We start from the raw sequence: 18,074 nt of genomic DNA, 5'->3' as shown, positions 1-18,074 counted from the left end.
TGTGTCACATTCAGTAGGGTGTATCCTTTAAGTTGCTTAGGGATATTCATGGTACACAGAGCTTGTAAAGGGTAAGGAGAACATAGATATGTTTCCATTTCCAACCAGGGGGGTAGGTCTTAATGGGGTTGGGTGTGAGCCCAAAAGGCACCATATTTAGCAAGGGAGGCTAATGAATAGAAATAAAAATCAGGAAATTCATACCACCATTGTCCTTTGATGCTTTAAGTTTGGTATGAGCTATACAGGTTTTTTTTATTGTTCCAAATGAATGAGGAAAGCTTATGGTTGATCCAATTAAAACGGGTTTTCTTGCATTGGGAGGGTAGCATGGATAGGACATATGTGAGTCTAGGTGCAAGGGTCATTTTAAATGATGCTATCCTACCCCACCATGATAAGAAAAGGGGGGACCAGTTGGTTATCGACTGTGTAACCATTTGCTTAATCTTAGTTAAGTTCAGATCCATTATATATGCAGGGTCTTTATGTATCATGATACCCAAATATTTAACAGCTGAATCTGTCCAGTGGAACGGAAGATTAGATACATCAGATAACGTAATAAGATCGTTTAAGGGGAACAGTTCAGATTTTTCCCAGTTGACCAAGTAGCCAGAGAGTAAGGAATAATGTTTTACATTGGAGATGAGAGCTGGAAGAGAGTGGAGAGGGTTGTGAATAAAAAGAAGGACATCATCTGCATAAGCGTCTAATTTTATTTGTCTAGAGGTGGTAAGAATGCCTTTAATTTGAGGACATTGACGGATAGCAGAAAGAAGGGGTTCTAATGCTAAATTAAAAAGTAAGGGTGAGAGAGGGCATCCCTGCCTAGTTCCTCTATGTAGATTAAATTTCCTGGAGAGGGTATTATTTAAAAGAATTCTGGAGGTGGGATGAAAATAAAGTGTTTTGATCCAGTTGATAAAATATTCGCCAAAGTTAAACCAGTGAAGCACCCGTAGAAGAAAAGGCCATTCCACATGATCAAAAGCTTTTTCTGCATCAATGGCCAATCTCACTACGGGTTCTGAAATCTTCTTAACATGTGCATTGATATGATGAAAGAGATGCAAATTATCTCAGATATATCGATTTTTGATGAAACCGACTTGATCTTTGTGTATTAATGTAGAAATAATTTAATTTAGTCAAATTGAAAGTATTTTGGTCATGATCTTATAATCAAGATTCAGTAGGGAGATGGGTCTGTAGTTTTTGAAAAACAATAATAGTGGCTTCAGTAAAATTAAATTGTTTTTCAGGGGTGAGGTGTATATAGTTATAATAGTTTAAGAGATGTGGAGCAAGAAGAGTATTGAATTTTTTAAAAAATTCATTAGTAATGCTGTCGGGTCCAGGGGCTTTATTTTGTGCTAGAGAGGAAATTGCTGATAAGATAGGTGAATCCAGGTTTAGTTTGGTTGCATCATCTAATTGGGGATGTGATACTGAATCCAGGAATATATTAAAATTGGGTTCTGGAGAGGGCATTTCTGACTTATAGAGATTGGAGTAGAAGGATTCAAATTGAGCAGATATGGAATCAGTAGAGGTAGCTGTCTGACCGTTTGAAGTTTGGATAGATGAAATGTTGGTTTTCCTATGCTTGGATTTAAGGTACCTAGCTGAAGGTTTGCCCATAGTATTGTCCCCCATGTAATGTCCTGAGGCGAGCATGAATAAATCTTGTCTAGCTTTGCAGGATGCCAGAGAGTTATGTTCGTATTTAGCAGACGGTGATAGAGACAGGGGTTGTGGGTGAGGTTTGACATGTGTTGAGATTCAAGCTGTTTAATAGAGGATTCTAAGTTGTTTTCTTTTTGTGTCAGAAGTTTTCTTTTCCAAGCAGAGAGTTTAATCAATTCTCCCCTAAGAGTGGCCTTGTAAGCTTCCCAAATTATGGAGGGACAAACTTCGGGGTCTTTGGAATTAAGCTCAAATAACTCAACTGTGAATAATATTAATTTATTTACAATATCTTCATCCATTAAAATGTGATTGTTTAATCTCCAACAAGGGGATTGAGGGGCTGAGGATGATATAGTGAGATCTAATGAGATAGCCGCATTATCTGTAAGTGTGATCAGATGTATGATAGCATTGGACAGGATATGAGCAAGCTGAGACGATACTAAAAAGTAGTCAATTCTGGTGTATGTAGAATGGGATGGAGAGAAATGAGAGTATTCCTTACCCTTTGGATTCAAAAGCCTCCAGGGATCAGTCAGGGAAAAGTTGATCTTAAGATTAAGTAGTTCTTGATGGGATTTCGATTTAGAAGGCTTCCAAGAGGAGATTTTGTCTAGGCAAAAGTCTTGTATTTTATTCAAGTCTCCCCCAATATTATCTAAAACAGAGCATATACATTCAGAAGTACATATTCCACTGAGTGCAACTCAACATGGGCCAAGCACCACCTTCCCTCCACATCTGTTCTCTGAGCTAAAATAGTAATAGGTAAGTTATTATGAAAAAGGATGGAGACACCATTTTTTTTAAGCGTTGCTGGGGATGACAGATGAGGAGTATCCCTTGATGGATAATTTGAGCGCAGTGGAGGAGGGAAGGTGTGTCTCCTGTAAAAAAAATGATATCAGGATGTTTAACCTTGATATATAGTTCGCTATTTTTTTCTCTTAATTGGGTGATTTAGCCCATTAAAAGTATATGACAGTATATGTAAATCAGCCATTATCAAAGATATAAAGCAGAAAGTACATACAATCTCTAGTAAATATACAAATTAAGCAGAGAAGAATGTGACCACTTCAAAGGCATAATGTCAAAAAGGGAGAGAAAAAAAGGAAGAAAAGGATCAGAAAAAGAAACACACAGTATGAGCAGAAAAGGAATGCCCATGCTGATGTGTGCACTAGCCAAAACAATCAAAGGGTGTTCCTGCAAGAAACAGTGAGAAACACCTGGAGCATCGGGCAGCTCCACACCATATCTATGAAATGAACAATGCTATTCTATTGCTATGTATACATGACCAAGGGCATGCAGCCCCGTATAAGTCAGGTCATGGCATTTTTGACAGTGTCCAAGAATTCCTTGAGGTCAGCTAGGTCAACATACGAGGTGGTGCGATTATTGTAAGTGACCTTCATCCTTGCGGGATACATGAGTCCATATTTGGCTCCAATATCTTTCAATTCCTGGTGATGAGAAAGGAATGCTTTCCATTTGCTTGCAGTAGATTTTGCAAGATCTGGCACAATGAAGAATTTTTCCCTTGATGAAGAAGTTGAGGATGTGACTTTGCTGTGGTCATAATTTGAAGAACATGAGGAAAGCGCAAAATTTTTGCAACGATAGGCCTCGCGGTGGTTTGCTGTACAATACATAAGAACATAAGAAATGCCTCCGCTGGGTCAGACCTGAGGTCCATCGTGCCCAGCAGTCCGCTCATGCGGCGGCACAACAGGTCCAGGACCTGTGCAGTAAATTTCTATCTATACCCCTCTATCCCCTTTTCCAGCAGGAATTTGTCTAATCCTTTCTTAAACCCCAGTACCGTACTCTGCCCTATAACGTCCTCTGGAATTGTATTCCAGGTGTCCACCACACGTTGTGTAAAGAAGAACTTCCTAGCATTTGTTTTGAATTTGCCCCCTTTCAACTTCTCCGAATGCCCTCTTGTTTTTTTATTTTCTGAAAGTTTGAAGAATCTGTCCCTCTCTACTCTCTCTATGCCCTTCATGATCTTGTAAGTCTCTATCATATCCCCTCTTAATCTTCTCTTTTCCAGGGAAAAGAGTCCCAGTTTTTCCAATCTCTCAGCGTATGAAAGGCTTTCCATCCCCTTAATCAGTCGTGTCGCTCTCCTCTGAACTCTCTCGAGTAATGCCATATCCTTCTTAAGGTACGGTGACCAATACTGGACGCAGTACTCAAGATGTGGACGCACCATTGCCCGATACAGCGGCAGGATAACTTCTTTCGTTCTGGTTGTAATACCTTTCTTGATTATACCTAGCATTCTATTCGCTCTCTTAGCGGCAGCTGCGCACTGTGCTGTCGGCTTCATTGTCATGTCCACCATCACCCCCAAGTCCCTTTCTTGGGTACTCTCATTCAAAAACATCCCTCCCATCGCATAATTATACCTCGGGTTTTTGCTTCCCATATGCAATACTTTACACTTCTCAACATTGAATTTCATCTGCCATCTCTCTGCCCATTCCCCTAGTTTGTCCAAGTCCCTTTGCAATTCTTCGCAGTCCTCCTTTGTCCGAGCTCCACTAAATAGTTTGGTGTCGTCTGCAAATTTTATTATCTCACACTTCGTCCCTGTTTCTAGATCATTTATGAATATGTTAAAAAGCAGCGGCCCAAGCACCGAGCCCTGCAGAACACCACTCGTAACCTTTCTCCAGTCTGAGTAGTGGCCCTTCACCCCTACCCTCTGTTTCCTACCTTCTAACCAGTTTCTGATCCATCTATGCATGTCTCCGTCCACCCCATGGTTCTTCAGTTTCCGGAGTAGACGTTCATGAGGCACCTTGTCAAAGGCTTTCTGGAAATCTAGGTATATGATGTCTATGGGATCTCCTCTGTCCATCTGTTTGTTAATTCCTTCGAAGAAGTGCAGTAAGTTAGTCAGGCACGATCTTCCCCTGCAGAAACCATGTTGGCTGGTTTTCAGAAGTTCGTTTCTTTCAAAATGTTCATCGATGTTTTCTTTTATCAGTGCTTTCACCATTTTCCCCGGAACCGAGGTCAGACTCACCGGTCTGTAGTTTCCCGGGTCCCCTCTTGATCCCTTTTTAAAGATGGGCGTAACGTTGGCTATCTTCCAATCCTCCGGAATCACACCTGTTTTCAGAGATAGGTTGCAAATTTGCTGCAGTAGTTCCGCTATTTCCTCCTTTAGTTCCTTCAGAACCCTTGGATGGATTCTATCCGGACCCGGCGATTTGTCAGTTTTTAGTTTTTCTATCTGCCTGCGCACATCATCAAGGCTCACTTCCATGGATGTTAACTTTTGTGCTTGATTTCCCTTGAAGATTTGTTCAGGTTCCGGTATGTTGGTTGTGTCTTCGCTTGTAAATACCGATGAAAAGAACATGTTGTCTTTCCGCGACCTCTTTCTCTTCCTTCACCGCTCCCTTCCAGTCTCCGTCGTCCAGTGGTCCCACCTCCTCCCTAGCCGGCTGTTTCCCTTTAATATATCTAAAGAACGGCTTGAAATTTCGTGCTTCCCTGGCTAGCCTCTCTTCATACTCTTTTTTGGCTTTTCGAACCACACGGTGACATTCTTTTTGATACTTTCTGTGATCTTTCCAGTTTCCCTCAGATTTGTCCTTCTTCCATTTTCTGAATGAGTTTTTCTTATTGCCTATCGCTTCCTTCACTATTTTAGTTATCCACGCCGGGTCTTTTGTTTGACTCTTGTTGCACCATTTTCTGAATCTGGGGATATACAGATTTTGCGCCTCGCTCACCGTATCCTTGAAAAAGGACCAGGCATGTTCTAACGTATGCCATTTTTTGGAAGTGTTCCTAAGTTTCTTCTTTACCATTCCTCTCATTGCTTCGTAGTTTCCCTTCCTGAAGTTAAAAGTTGTCGCTATGATTCTCTTTCCTTTCAGTATTCCTATTTCCACCTTGAATTTGATCATATTATGATTGCTGTTTCTCAACGGTCCCACTACTTCCACTTCCTTTGCAGGTCCCTTTAGCCCATTTAGGATTAGATCCAGAGTGGCATTTCCTCTCGTCGGTTCTCTAACAAGCTGCTCCATGATGCAATCTTGAACAGCCTCCAGAAAGTCTGCCTCCCTAGCGCATCTTGAGCTTCCAAGACTCCAGTCTATCCCAGGGTAGTTGAAGTCTCCCCTAATAACTGTGTTACCGCTTTTGCATTCTCGCTTCATCTCGGCTTCCATTTCTTCATCAATTTCTCCGGTTTGTCCGGGTGGACGATAGTATAGACCTATCTTTATTTCAGGCCCTTTCCTTCCTGGTATTTTAACCCGTAGCGATTCTAGCTTGTTGGCCGTCTCTGCTGTGTCCATTCTTGTCGATTGTATGCTTTCTTTTATGTATAGTGCTATTCCACCGTCTTTCTGTCCTAATCTGTCTTGGCGATAGAGTTTGTACCCCGGCAGTGCTGTATCCCATCTGCTTTCCTCATTCCACCATGTTTCGGAGATTCCAATGATGTCTATGTTCTCTGCAATGGCCATGGCTTCTAATTCTCCCATTTTGTTTCTTAGGCTCCTTGCATTAGTATATATGCAATTTAGCTCCTGGAATTTTGTTGCCTTCATTTCCTTTCCCTGTGCTTCGGTCTTTAGATTCTTCTCTTTGGTTACGATCTTTCTAATCTCCTCTCCTTTGTTAGTCGACTCCTGTAATTTGTCCCTTGTTTCATCCCAGCCTTTTTTCTCCTTAGTATCTTCACGAGATACCTTTTTCCGAATCATCGACGCTTGGTCGACTGTCGGCTTTCCCCTTCTTGTTAGTTTAAAGCCTGTTCTATTCCTCTCTTGACGTTGTTTGCTAGAAGTCTAGTTCCCGCTGCGCTCAGGTGCAGTCCATCTCTCCTGTAGAGCTTGCTCTTGACCCAGAACGTTGTCCAGTTTCTCACGAAGTGGAATCCTTCTTCCTCACACCATCTCCTCATCCATGCATTTATTGATTGTAGTTCCTCCTGCCTTTTCACATCTGCCTCGGTACCGATAGGATCTCTGAGAACGCTATCTTCTGGGTCCTCATCTTCAGCTTCCTTCCCAGAATCTTGAACTGTTCTATCAGTGTGTTTCTTCTATAGTCCCTCCTGCTGACATCATTCGTCCTGATGTGGATCATTACTGTGGTCTTTTCCGTCTCTGCTCCTTCCAGGATCTTTCCAATTTTGTCCATGATGTCCTTGGCTCTCGCTCCTGGGAGGCAGGTCACCAGTCGGTCCTCTCTCCCTCCTGCTATGTGGCTGTCCACATGCCTCAGGATCGAGTCCCCCACTAGGATCGCTGACTTTCCCTTCTTCAATGTTCGCTTCGGTCTCAAGTCGATGTCCTCGGTATGCTTCTCTTTCTTCCTCTGGGCATCGACTGGTCAATTTCTCGCCTTCGTGCATTTTCCTCCGGGGGTGTCTTCTTTGTGGTCTTCTGTTTCTTGCTCTCCCTTCGATGTTGGTGTAACTTCTTCTTTTATCTGAAGTTCGTTCTCTTCCATCCTCCTCTTGTATGCCTCCTCAATGAATTTCTCGAGTTCCCTGACTTCCTCCTCGATGTGCCTCTCGCTCATGAAGTCTTCGGTTGTCCTGATTGGGTCCTCCGTGGTGTAAAGTCCTTCTAGCTCCTGTATCTTGTCCTCTAGTCGCTTGACTTCCTTCTTCAAGCTTTCCAGCTCGTGACACCGACCGCATACATACGACTGTCTCCCCGAGGGGAGGTAGTCAAACATATGACAGTCAGTGCAGAACACTGGAAAGCTCATCTTCTGGTTTCCCTCTGTTTCCATAGTCGTTCCTACTTTAAGATAACACTTAAGACTACGTGTTCCTTGTGTGCCTGCTTCCTTCTGCGCCTTCTTCTTGTGTGTGCTGCCTTCGCTCTACCTTACTATACTTTGTTTGTGTGTTTGTTCCTTGTGAGACTGCTTCTTTCTGCACCTGCTTCTTGCCTTACTGCCTACTTCTTGTGTGTGCTGTGTTTGTTCTACCTTACTGTTGCTTGTGTGTGTTTGTTCCTTCTGCGCCTGCTTCTTCTGTACCCTTCAGTCTTTCCCTGGTGCTCCTGGGTGTAGTAACTTGGCCCTTCTTGAGGCGCTCTCGCTAAGGCGAGCGCCTTTGCCGCGTGCCTTTGCCGGGCGCCGAACGGCTGGGCGTCGTTGGCTCCTCCCCTTTAAGGGGGAGTCCGGCGCTGCCTGTGATGCGTGGGGGGGGGGGCGGAGCGAACTCTCGCCGCTACCCCGAGCCTGCTGTCCTCCTAACTACTTCCTTCTGTTTTCTTCGGTGCTCGGTACCGACGCTGCCTGTCTCCTCTCAGAGCAGTGAACTAGCGCTTCCTGCTCCCCTTCTCTCCTCTCTCTTTGGCACCGCGTGTGCCGCGCTGGCTCATCCCCTTTAAGGGGGAGTCCGGCGCTGTCTGTGACGCGTGGGGGGGGGGGGGGCGGAGCGAACTCTCGCCGCTACCCCGAGCCTGCTGTCCTCCTAACTACTTCCTTCTGCTTTCTTCGGTGCTCGGCACCGACGCTGCCTGTCTCCTCTCAGAGCAGTGAACTAGCGCTTCCTGCTCCCCTTCTCTCCTCTCTCTTCGGCACCGAAGGGTGAGAAGGAACGCGATGCATGCGCTCAATTTCGAGCAGGCTCGCAAATGTAAGGCCTAGAATTTTGGGTAAGAGTGTAGATAGTAAGGCAATCATATCCGGGCCTTCCGATCATTCTGGCAGCCCAATGATTCTAATGTTCCGCCTGCTACGGTTGGCCATATCTTCCAAATTGCATTGCAAGGTAGTAATCATTTTTTCATGCTTCTCGATGACGGCATATTTGTTTTGTAGTGCAGCGGTCTGTTCTTCCAGCATATCAATTCGATGCCTGGTATCCACAAATTGGTCATTCAAGGATTTGATTTCCGCAAGCACTAGTTTAGTCTCTTCTACCTGCTCTTGCATAATGTGCTTGAAGGATCACATTTCTTTAATCAATATGTTGAGCTGCGATTCCTCGTGCTTCGACACCATCTTTTCTGGTGAGTCAGTCTTAGGCCGCTTACCACTTGGTAGCTGAGCCAGGGTTGAGTCACCTTTAGGATTTTTCGGTGGCAACATAAAGCACAACGAGCAAGGTAAGATATTAGGGGAAAAATGCTGTAAATGAAGCTGGAATAGCCACTATATTCAATAAAGTTGGTGTTGGTGTGGAGGAGCTATTACTTCATGCGTCTGTTCTCTTCTCTTGTCAGGCTCCGCCATTAAAACCTTTTTTATATACAAAATATATGTGGGATTCTTAATTGTTTTGTATATTCACTGACTGTTCAGTTTTTCTTTGTTTTGGGTCTGGTTGGATTTTTACCACTGTATTTTTTTTATCATCGTACTTTTTTCATTGAATTTTCATATGTCGGTGTATAATAAATTATCTTCAGAACATCTGTATCCACAGTTTTTTGTTTTTGTTTTCTTTGTTTTATAACATTGTAAATCACATCAAACTGTTCAGGTGTATAGCGGTATAGAAATAAATGTTAATGTTAATAAATTGATAACTGAGGCACAAAAGGCATTAATATGCAATTCAAACACTTAAAAAACATTATCAGAGCACTTAAACTTATCTCAGTAATTTGTGTATTTCTGCATAATTTCCTAGAAATTCCAAGTAAGTAAATAACATATTACATAAAATTTAAAGCTAGTTGCTGATTTTTCACATGAAATTGTACCTTTTTTTCACTAGTGCTTTTAAAAATTATGACATCTACAAATTATAACATCTGTTATGACATACTCTACTTTTATAATGTGTGAGGCTGTGTCCTGTAGCTACACAAGATGAAGGGAAGGTTTCTGCAGAGAATGAAATATTTTGTGCACCTCACTTTAATTGTGGGGTCACGTGATGATGCGCTGCTGAGCGGTGGCTCTTTGCCTGAGCTCCGGCCTCTCCCTGCTCTAAATTGCCCTTTTTTGCCGGTCAGACCTTCTTTCCTGGTGTACACGCCGGATTACTTGGTGCCGATTACCTGCAGGCATTGGAGGGTGTGCAGCTTGGAGTGTGCTGAGACAAATTGGTAGTGTTATGCCCGCTAAGGCCTCGTGGCCGCCCCGCTCCAAGCAAACCATGCTTTCCCCGAAAATGGCGTCGGAAGAGCCTACGGCGTAAACAACAGTGGCTCTGCAAGAAGAAATGCTGTGGGAGCTCCTGACGCACCTCTTGGCACTCATCGACGACAAGCTGACCAAATTCCAGGTGTCCGTGGATGATATTAAAGATAGCGTGGAGCGGCACGGGTCCCAGCTTTCCCAGCTGGAAAACAGGGTATCGGCACCTCACTTTAATTGTAGGAACAGATTTATCCCAGCAGTTGGAGGCATTACATGTGTGAAATACAGAATACAACAGCTAAACAACTTTAGATTGGCTACCGTGAGGGCGGGCTACTGGACTAGATGGACCATTGGTCTGACTCAGTATGGGGTCCTTTTAATACGGCACACCAACCGATTGAACGTGCACTAAACGATTAGCGTGCACTAAATGCTAATGCGTCTTAGTAAAAGAGGGGTTATGGCTATTCTTATGTCCACCAAGTTTAAATCTCCATTCCAACCAAGGCATTCAATCACTTCCTTTATGTCATTTTAATACAGAGTACTGGATTTGCTTAGTACTATACCTAAACTTGAGGGAAAAGTGCTCACTTTTTCCAGGCACAGAAGGAACTCCCTTCACTTTGGTTTTTAAAACAGGCTCCAGCTTTCAAGACTTTCAGCAAGACCACTCACCCAGTGTACTGCACTGCATCTCTCAATCCCACCACACATCTCAGAACAGTGTTTGAAAGTTGAACATGATGTCCTAGAGGGGGGACCAATGCCCAGGATAATTATTGACTTACAGAAATATAGCCTATCTTACTAATTAAAGCACTCAGGATCATTATAAAATCACCCCAATATCTATGGTTGTGACTATATCTCAAAAGGAATATTTTATCTCATGGTTCATATTAACACATACATATGTGTGGGTAGTAATATGAATCTCTCTCATTATCAAGGCTTTCTAAAGTAACACTTGCATGCTGTGATAAGAAGACTGTGCCTGCTAGGAGTGTCCCTAATACAGGTCCCAGTTTAAATCCAGACACTGCCCATAATCTGTCTTATTCCCCATTTTCTGCCTCTCAGGCCGAATTTCCTTCTAGGGCCTGTAGAGGGAGTAAGAGAGCGGCAGTGCTAGGTTCCCATCCCCTCTGGGTCACAAGGTGAATCACCGGAAATCCTTTCCACCTGAGGGTTGGGGGCAGGGCTGCAAGCTGCTCTCCCTGAAGACTAGGCTCCTAGAAAATCAGAGGAGAAAGGAACAGCAAGGGGGAAAGTCACAAGGCTCAGGGCTGGAAGCTCCTGATAGCAGTCAAGCTCCTGAGGCCATGGAGTTTGTAAAAGCTGAAGAAGAATCACCTTCCAGTCTGAATGACGAACCATGTGACATGGAGTTGGAAACAAGCCCTGAAGCTAGTCAGCTAGGGCTGACTCCTGAGAATACTCCTATGGAGGTTTGCCTCATAAAAGCAAGTATTTGAATGTTGCTGGAGTTGATGGCAAGTTTGTTTTTGATTAACTTTTTCTCAGACTGAATAATTCTAACTCATGTTAAAGAGTGGATTTTCACTATGCTGAATTAAGCAAGGACTTTTATTTTGAAGTTTGTTTTTCCATTTTTGAAAGCTTAACTGCGTTTTCCCTTTTGAATCAAGTGTACTATGGTATGCTAAGACGGGTTAGCCCCGTGTTACGTGGTGGGATAGCGGGCCTAATTTCTGGCAATTCAAGACCACATGGTGCACACTGTCTTTCCAGCCTTCAGTCGCTGAAGAAGCTAGTGTTATTGCACTAACTTGTAGCTTTGTTTTGGTGGACAAGTTTTTTCTTTCTTTTGGTAGTGAACTACACCTGGACTATGATTTAAATGGGAACTTACCTCTGAGGAAGAGAGTTTTGTTTGAGTTTGGACTCTTTTTGGTTTCTCAACCAGAGACTGTTTATTGGACTTTGTGCTTACCTGGTATGGGAAGCCCGTTGACTTTACTATTTCAATCCTGACAAACAAGTTACTGTTTTTCTTCTGTTTGAACAATTAAAAGAAAAAAAAAAATTCTTTCTTTTGACACTGAACCTATTGTTTTGGATTGTGTCCCTTTCTCTGAACGCTGAAAGAACATATTCTTGTGAAGCCTGCAGCGACTCACAAGAGTTTAATTGTGGCCAGTGATCCCAGGCCCTTGGCCTGAAGCTTGCCGGCCACAATGCAGACAATGAAATATCAGCTTGCTAAAAGGCCTGAGTGTGCAGGGCTAAGCAACAGCAGTGTGCAAAGGGGGCCTATTCTTTGAGATTGAAGCCATGTCCCCACTTCTGTCCCGTCATGCTCCCAGACCTGCCCATTCTACTTCTTGGTTACACCCTCTGAACGTAATTATGGTACTGACTAGAGCAGTGTTCTTCAACCTTTTTACACCTATGGACTGGCGGGAAAAAAAAAATATTTTGTGGACCGGCAAACTACTAGGACTGAAATTTAAAACCCCCGTTTCCACCCCGTCTCCGCGAGCTTGGTCCTCGCAAAGCATCTGATCCCATCCGCACAAGCCTCAGTTATGATTTTATACTGAATGTATTTTTTTAAAGTATAAAAAGAAACAATATTCTGTACAATTGTCATTTTATAAATACAAATAATACAGAGCAAGGATCAACAAAACCCGTCTCCCCTCCCCGTCACATATATCCCCTCTACTATCAAGAAAACTGAATAAGCCAAATTATTACAGAATGCTACACAGAAATATCATGCTAACAGAATACCGCAGTCACACATAGCAGGAATAGGGTTAGGGGAGTGTAACTAGGGAAACTGCCCCAATGGTCAGAGAGAGCCCTAAGCCACTGCCTGGACTTTGCAGTCCCCAGTTATGACTAACACCAGCTCTAGCAGGATATATATTTCAAATCTGATATATTCTAATCACAAAATAGAAATAAAATTATTTGTTTCTATCTTTTGTTGTCTCTGGTTTCTGCTTTCATCTTCTTTTCACTCTCTTCCTTCCAGCGTCTGCCCTCTCTGTCTCTTCAATCCAGCATCTGCCCCTTCCATCTAATGTCTGACCTCTCCCCCTTCCATATGATATTTGTCTTCTTTCTATGCCCCTCTCCCCTTTCCATCCAGCCTATGCCCCTCTCTCCTTTTTACACGATTCACTCCAGCTTCACTGCTCTCTTCATTTTTATCTCTCCTACACCAGATCTAGCATCTTTGTCCCTTTCAATTTCTCTGTTGACCCCCCCTTCCCATCTCATTCCTCTCTCCCCTTCCCCTCCTCTAATCTCCCTGCAAGCTGTTTCCTTCCTTTTTTCTTCTCCCTTCCCTCCTCCTCCTGTCCAGCAGTAACTCTCTTCTCTTTCCTTTCCCTCCTCCCCTCCCAGCAGCATCTCTCTTTCTTCCTCCCTCCAGGTCCAGTAGCAGCTGTCCCTTTTTCCCCCTTGCCCAGCAGCTTCCCAGACTCCTTTCCCTCCTCACCTCCCAGCAGCATCTCTCCTTCTCCCTCTCCAGGTCCAGTAGCAGCTGTCCCTTTTTTTTTTTCATCATACCCAGCAGCTTTCCAGACTCCTTTCCCTCCTCCCCTCCCAGCAGCATCTCTCCTTCTCTCTCTCCAGGTCCAGTAGCAGCTGTCCCTTTTTTTTCACCATGCCCAGCAGCTTCCCAAACTCCTTTCCCTCCTCCCCTCCCAGCAGCATGTCTCCTTCTCCCTATCCAGGTCCAGTAGCAGCTGTCCCTTTTTTTTTTCACCATGCCCAGCAGCTTTCTCCCTTCCCAGCAACTCTCCTTACTTGCCAGCACTGCGATTCAGTAAGGCAGTCTCGGGTCCTTTGTTGGGTCGCACCGCTTCTGAGGAAAGCGGAAGTTGCATCATCAGAGGCGGCCTGACTCAGCAAAAGCTCCAAGGCTTCCTTCTTGAATCACTGCGTTTGTAAGGAGAGCCGCTGGGAGGGGAGAAAGCACAGTGTGAGACTCCCTATTATCTCTCCGGCCCTGCGCATACTGCAGCTCCTCGATCTTGCCAGTCCTGCGTGGACTCGCAGGAAATTGACAATGTTGATCTTGCAGGTCCTGTGCGGACCGGCAGGAATTTTCTGCGGACCGGCACCAGTCCACAGACCGGCGGTTGAAGAACTGTGGACTAGAGCACATGTGTCAAACACAGGCCCACGGGCTGAATCCGACCCACCTGACCTTTTTATGCGACTCGTAGTGCACTATGGTGTTTTCCTCATTGCCGCCCCCTCTTCTGGCAGGCTCCCTCCTCCTCACTCCCGCAGTGTGCACAAAGTCGCGGGCAGTGGCTCCTCATGTGAAGAGAATGGAGTCGATCCAGAGAATAGCCACTAGGATGGTCTCAGGACTTAAAGACATCCCATATGAAGAACGTTTGGCCAAACTGCACTTATATTCTCTTGAGGAGCGCAGAAAAAGGGGGGATATGATAGAAACATTCAAATACATCACGGGTCGAATTGAGGTGGAAGAAGAAATCTTTTTTCTTACAGGTCCCACGGTGACAAGAGGGCATCCGCAAAATCTTAAGGGGGGAAGATTTCATAGTGACACCAGGAAATACTTCTTCACCGAACGGGTGATTGATCGATGGAATAAACTTCCACACCAGGTGGTCAAGGCCAGTAGTGTACCTGACTTCAAAAGTCGCTGGGACAAACTGGTGGGAGTGCTACATAGCTGTGCATGAAAGAGGGGCACCAGGGAGGGAGGGTTCTTAAGTGGGCAGACTTGTTGGGCCGCCCGCCTTCTTCTGCCGTCATACTTTATGTTTCTATGCCTCCTCCGGAAGCCTTCCCTCTGACGTTTCGACGTCAGAGAGAAAGCTTCCAGTTCAGGTGCAGGACGCGCGTAGGAGCCGCCACCTTTGGCTTTGTGCACAGAAATGAATGTGGCAGTGAGGAGGAGGGAGCCAGCCAGAAGGTAAATGCCTGCCGGAGGGAGGCACCTAGTTGAGGCACAGAATGGAGGAAGGGGGAGGGCATGTTGGGACTCAGGACTCGAGAAAGAGGGAGCACAAACTTCAGCCAAATGATAGAAGGGAGGGGGCATGAACTTGGGACATGGAAGGAGGGAGCCATAGAATGGAAGGAGGGAGAGAGTGAGGGAAAGATTGTGAGGTGAGGGAGGGAATAGAAAGGGAGACTTGGGTGTCTGAGAGAGGGAAAAAGATGGTGCACATGAGGAGAATTGTTGGGCTGAGAGAAAGAGGGAGAGCGAATTATTGGACATGGTGGTAGGAGAGGAGTGAGGTAGAGATGCATGGGGAAGAGAGAGATGTCAGACCACTGGAATGGGTGGCGGGGGGAGAGATGCCAGACTTCAGAAAGAAGAAAAGAGAAGAAGGGAGATGTTAGACCTCAGGAAAAAAGGAGAGATTGATGCCAGACCATGGGAGAGGAGAGAGATTCCAGGCTATGGGAAGGAGAGAAGGATGCCAGACCATATGAGGGGGGAAGGGGGAAGACAGAGATGTCTGACCATGGGAAAGGGATGAGATGGTGCACAGGGCTGAAGGGGAAGGGAACAACGGGTGTGGCAGGGAAGAGATAAGAAAAAATGCTTCTTAAGGATATATGGGAATAGGGGAGAAGAAAGAGGGAGGAGATGGTACACATGAATAGATGGGAAGGGAAGACATGGAAAAGTAGATAGATTTTGAGAAGAAAACAGAAAAATGGGAAAAAGTTGAATGTTAAAAGTTAATGCTAAAGATGGATGTATCATAGAACAAAACACAAAAGACCCCTCTCTCATCAATACTGGGCAAGTTTCTCAAATAATATCATCATATAACATTTTAAGGCTTTTAAATATTTAAATGTGCTCATAAGCTCTTCAGCAAGGCGCCACAGCAGCGGTACAATGTCGTTGGAAAGGTGCTTGAATTTTAATCATAACACATTGCATGGAGCAAGGATTCTTGCTTCTACTGGAGTGGCAAATGTTATGGCTCTACAAAAGCTGTTTAACAGTAGACCACTTATCTGAAAAGGTCAGTTCACGGCTCCAACACAGTCTGTGTTTCGCTACGCTACATCAGGAAGCTGGAAGGATGAGTTTTTTATATTGATTTTATTTGCAGTGTGCAGTGCCTGATTCCTTTAGTCTACACACTTGATGTTGAAAAAAGATGGATGTATGGCAGAAAGTGAAGGAGAGAAAAACAGTAAATGGATAAGGTGGCCCTGGATACACAGTTAAGAGTGCAGACAGAAGGAAGTGCAGCCAGAGTCTGGGAAAAGAAGGTTTGAAAAACAAAATCACCAGACATCAAAGGTAGGGGAAATGATTTTATTTTCAGTTTAGTGATTGAATTGTGTCAATTTTGAGAATTTACATCTGCCATCTATATTTTGCACTGTTCAGGAAGAAATGCATCTGTTTCTTTTTCTCTGGGGTTGTACTGCATGCAGAGTCTTGAATCTTAGGGTTTCGTTTGTATATATTAGTACTTTTAGTTTTTGGACCCATATTTGCATAGGGGTTATCTATGTTCTGGTAGGAATGAATGTTAAAAAGCATACAATGTGCTTTGTGTAGTTTAATTTTGTGGTTAACCATTATGTGTTGTTAATAAGATTATATTGTGTGTATATATGAAAAATGAATGGAAAAAATGGTGTTATAATTAGTACTATTATGGGGGCGGGGTCTGGCCCGCGACTTAGCCTGTGTTTTACATTTCGGTCCCTTAATGTGATTGAGTTTGACACCTCCTGAACTAGAGAATGACATGGGAACAAATTTTCCCCCGTCCCCGCAGGAACTCATTTTCCCGTTCTGTCCCCGCGAGTTCTTTTCCTGTCCCTGCCCCATCCCTACAAGCTCTGTCCTCATTTGCACAAGCCTCGAGCACTTTAAAATCATAAGTGTTTGAGGCTTGTTCAGTTGAGGCAGAGCTTATAGGAATGGGGCAGGGACAGCGAAAAAATTTGCGGGACAGGACAGGGAAATTGAGTTTCTGCGGGGATGGGGACAAAGTTGTCCCCATCACCATTTATCATTCTCTAGTACCAACAAGCTGCCTTCCCCTTGAGTAGCAGGAGATGCCTTAATAACATGAAATCTCCTGCTGCCACAGGACCAGTCTCATGATAAGAGCTGTGAGATTTTGGAGCTCTTATCACAAAACTGGTCCCGTGGCAGCAGCAGACGATGTCTTAAGACATCTCTTCTGCCAAAGGAGGGGAGGCTACTCAGCAGAAGATGACCTGTGAAAGTGGGAGTCTCCTGCAAAATGTGGGAGATTTGGCAGGTCTGCAGCAGGAGTACAGGATGCGATACACAGTACTGATTTTTGCAATGGAAATAGTGACACAAAAATGGAGCTCACGTGAAGCTTGTTTCTCTCTCAGAACACTAGTAAGATTATAATTCCAATACAGGGTCAGACCCATAATCCATCATGTCCAATATCCTGTTTACAACGATTACTTATCAAGATCCCAAGAAGTAGCCAAATTCCATGCTACTTATCCCAGAGGACAAGCAGTAGATTTCCCCAAGTTCACCTTCATAATGGTTTATGGACTTTCCTCTAGGAACTTATCCAAATGTTTTTTGTTTTTGTTTTTTTTTAATTGAACTACACCAGCTGCTTTTACAACATCCTGAAGTGAAAAATTCCAGATCTTAATTACGAGTAGAGTGAAAAAATATTTTCTCCTATTTGAAAAACAGCTTATGATTGTTTTGCCTCCTAAAACTGGCACACATGCACAAAAACAATGCAAATCTCTACACCATACAAAATCTGATGCTGGCCCTGGATGTTCCCTCCTCGGTCCTAACGTGAAGGCTGTGTAAAAGCAGTGACCATCTGACTTGACTTATGAGGATCCACAACACAATTTCACATATTTTGGCTCCCCAAAGGATTGTGCCTTTACTAATTATCATGTGTTCTTGTTTCAGCTATACTAATGTGCTGCAGAGGGTTGTTGGTCAGGCATGCATTGAGTGTATACAACTTACACCATCCACCTATGCAGACAGAGCTGGCTATACAAGGCTGCTATCTCCATAGCATTATCCATGTCTCTGTCATACATGTAGTAAAAGAATACAGAGGTAGGCACTGAGTTTGTCAAAATAGTTCCCTGGAAAAACCATCCAACGGTGTTATAAAATGTTTCAGGACCAGAAAATCTGCAGACTAAACTTCAGAAATAAAAGAGCAGTTAAGCTTCAATCCATTTTGACTGTTTATTCAATATCCTAGTTGGGACTGCATTGAAGTAGCTCTGCCAATGATTATTCAGCCATAACAAGCTAA

General features: G+C 44.1%; 1 protein-coding gene across 7 annotated transcripts in view; it reads right to left on the bottom strand.

Moving 5' to 3' along the window:
• Positions 1 to 18,074, bottom strand: part of PBX1 (PBX homeobox 1) — a 1,291,292-nt gene that overhangs the window by 312,587 nt on the left and 960,631 nt on the right. The gene's annotated exons all lie outside the window — the stretch shown is intronic.

This window comes from Geotrypetes seraphini, chromosome 10, assembly GCF_902459505.1.
Source record: "Geotrypetes seraphini chromosome 10, aGeoSer1.1, whole genome shotgun sequence".
Taxonomy (NCBI): Eukaryota; Metazoa; Chordata; class Amphibia; order Gymnophiona; family Dermophiidae; genus Geotrypetes; species Geotrypetes seraphini.
Note: the sequence above shows the minus strand (reverse complement) of the source record. Positions and strands in the feature narration are given on the sequence as shown.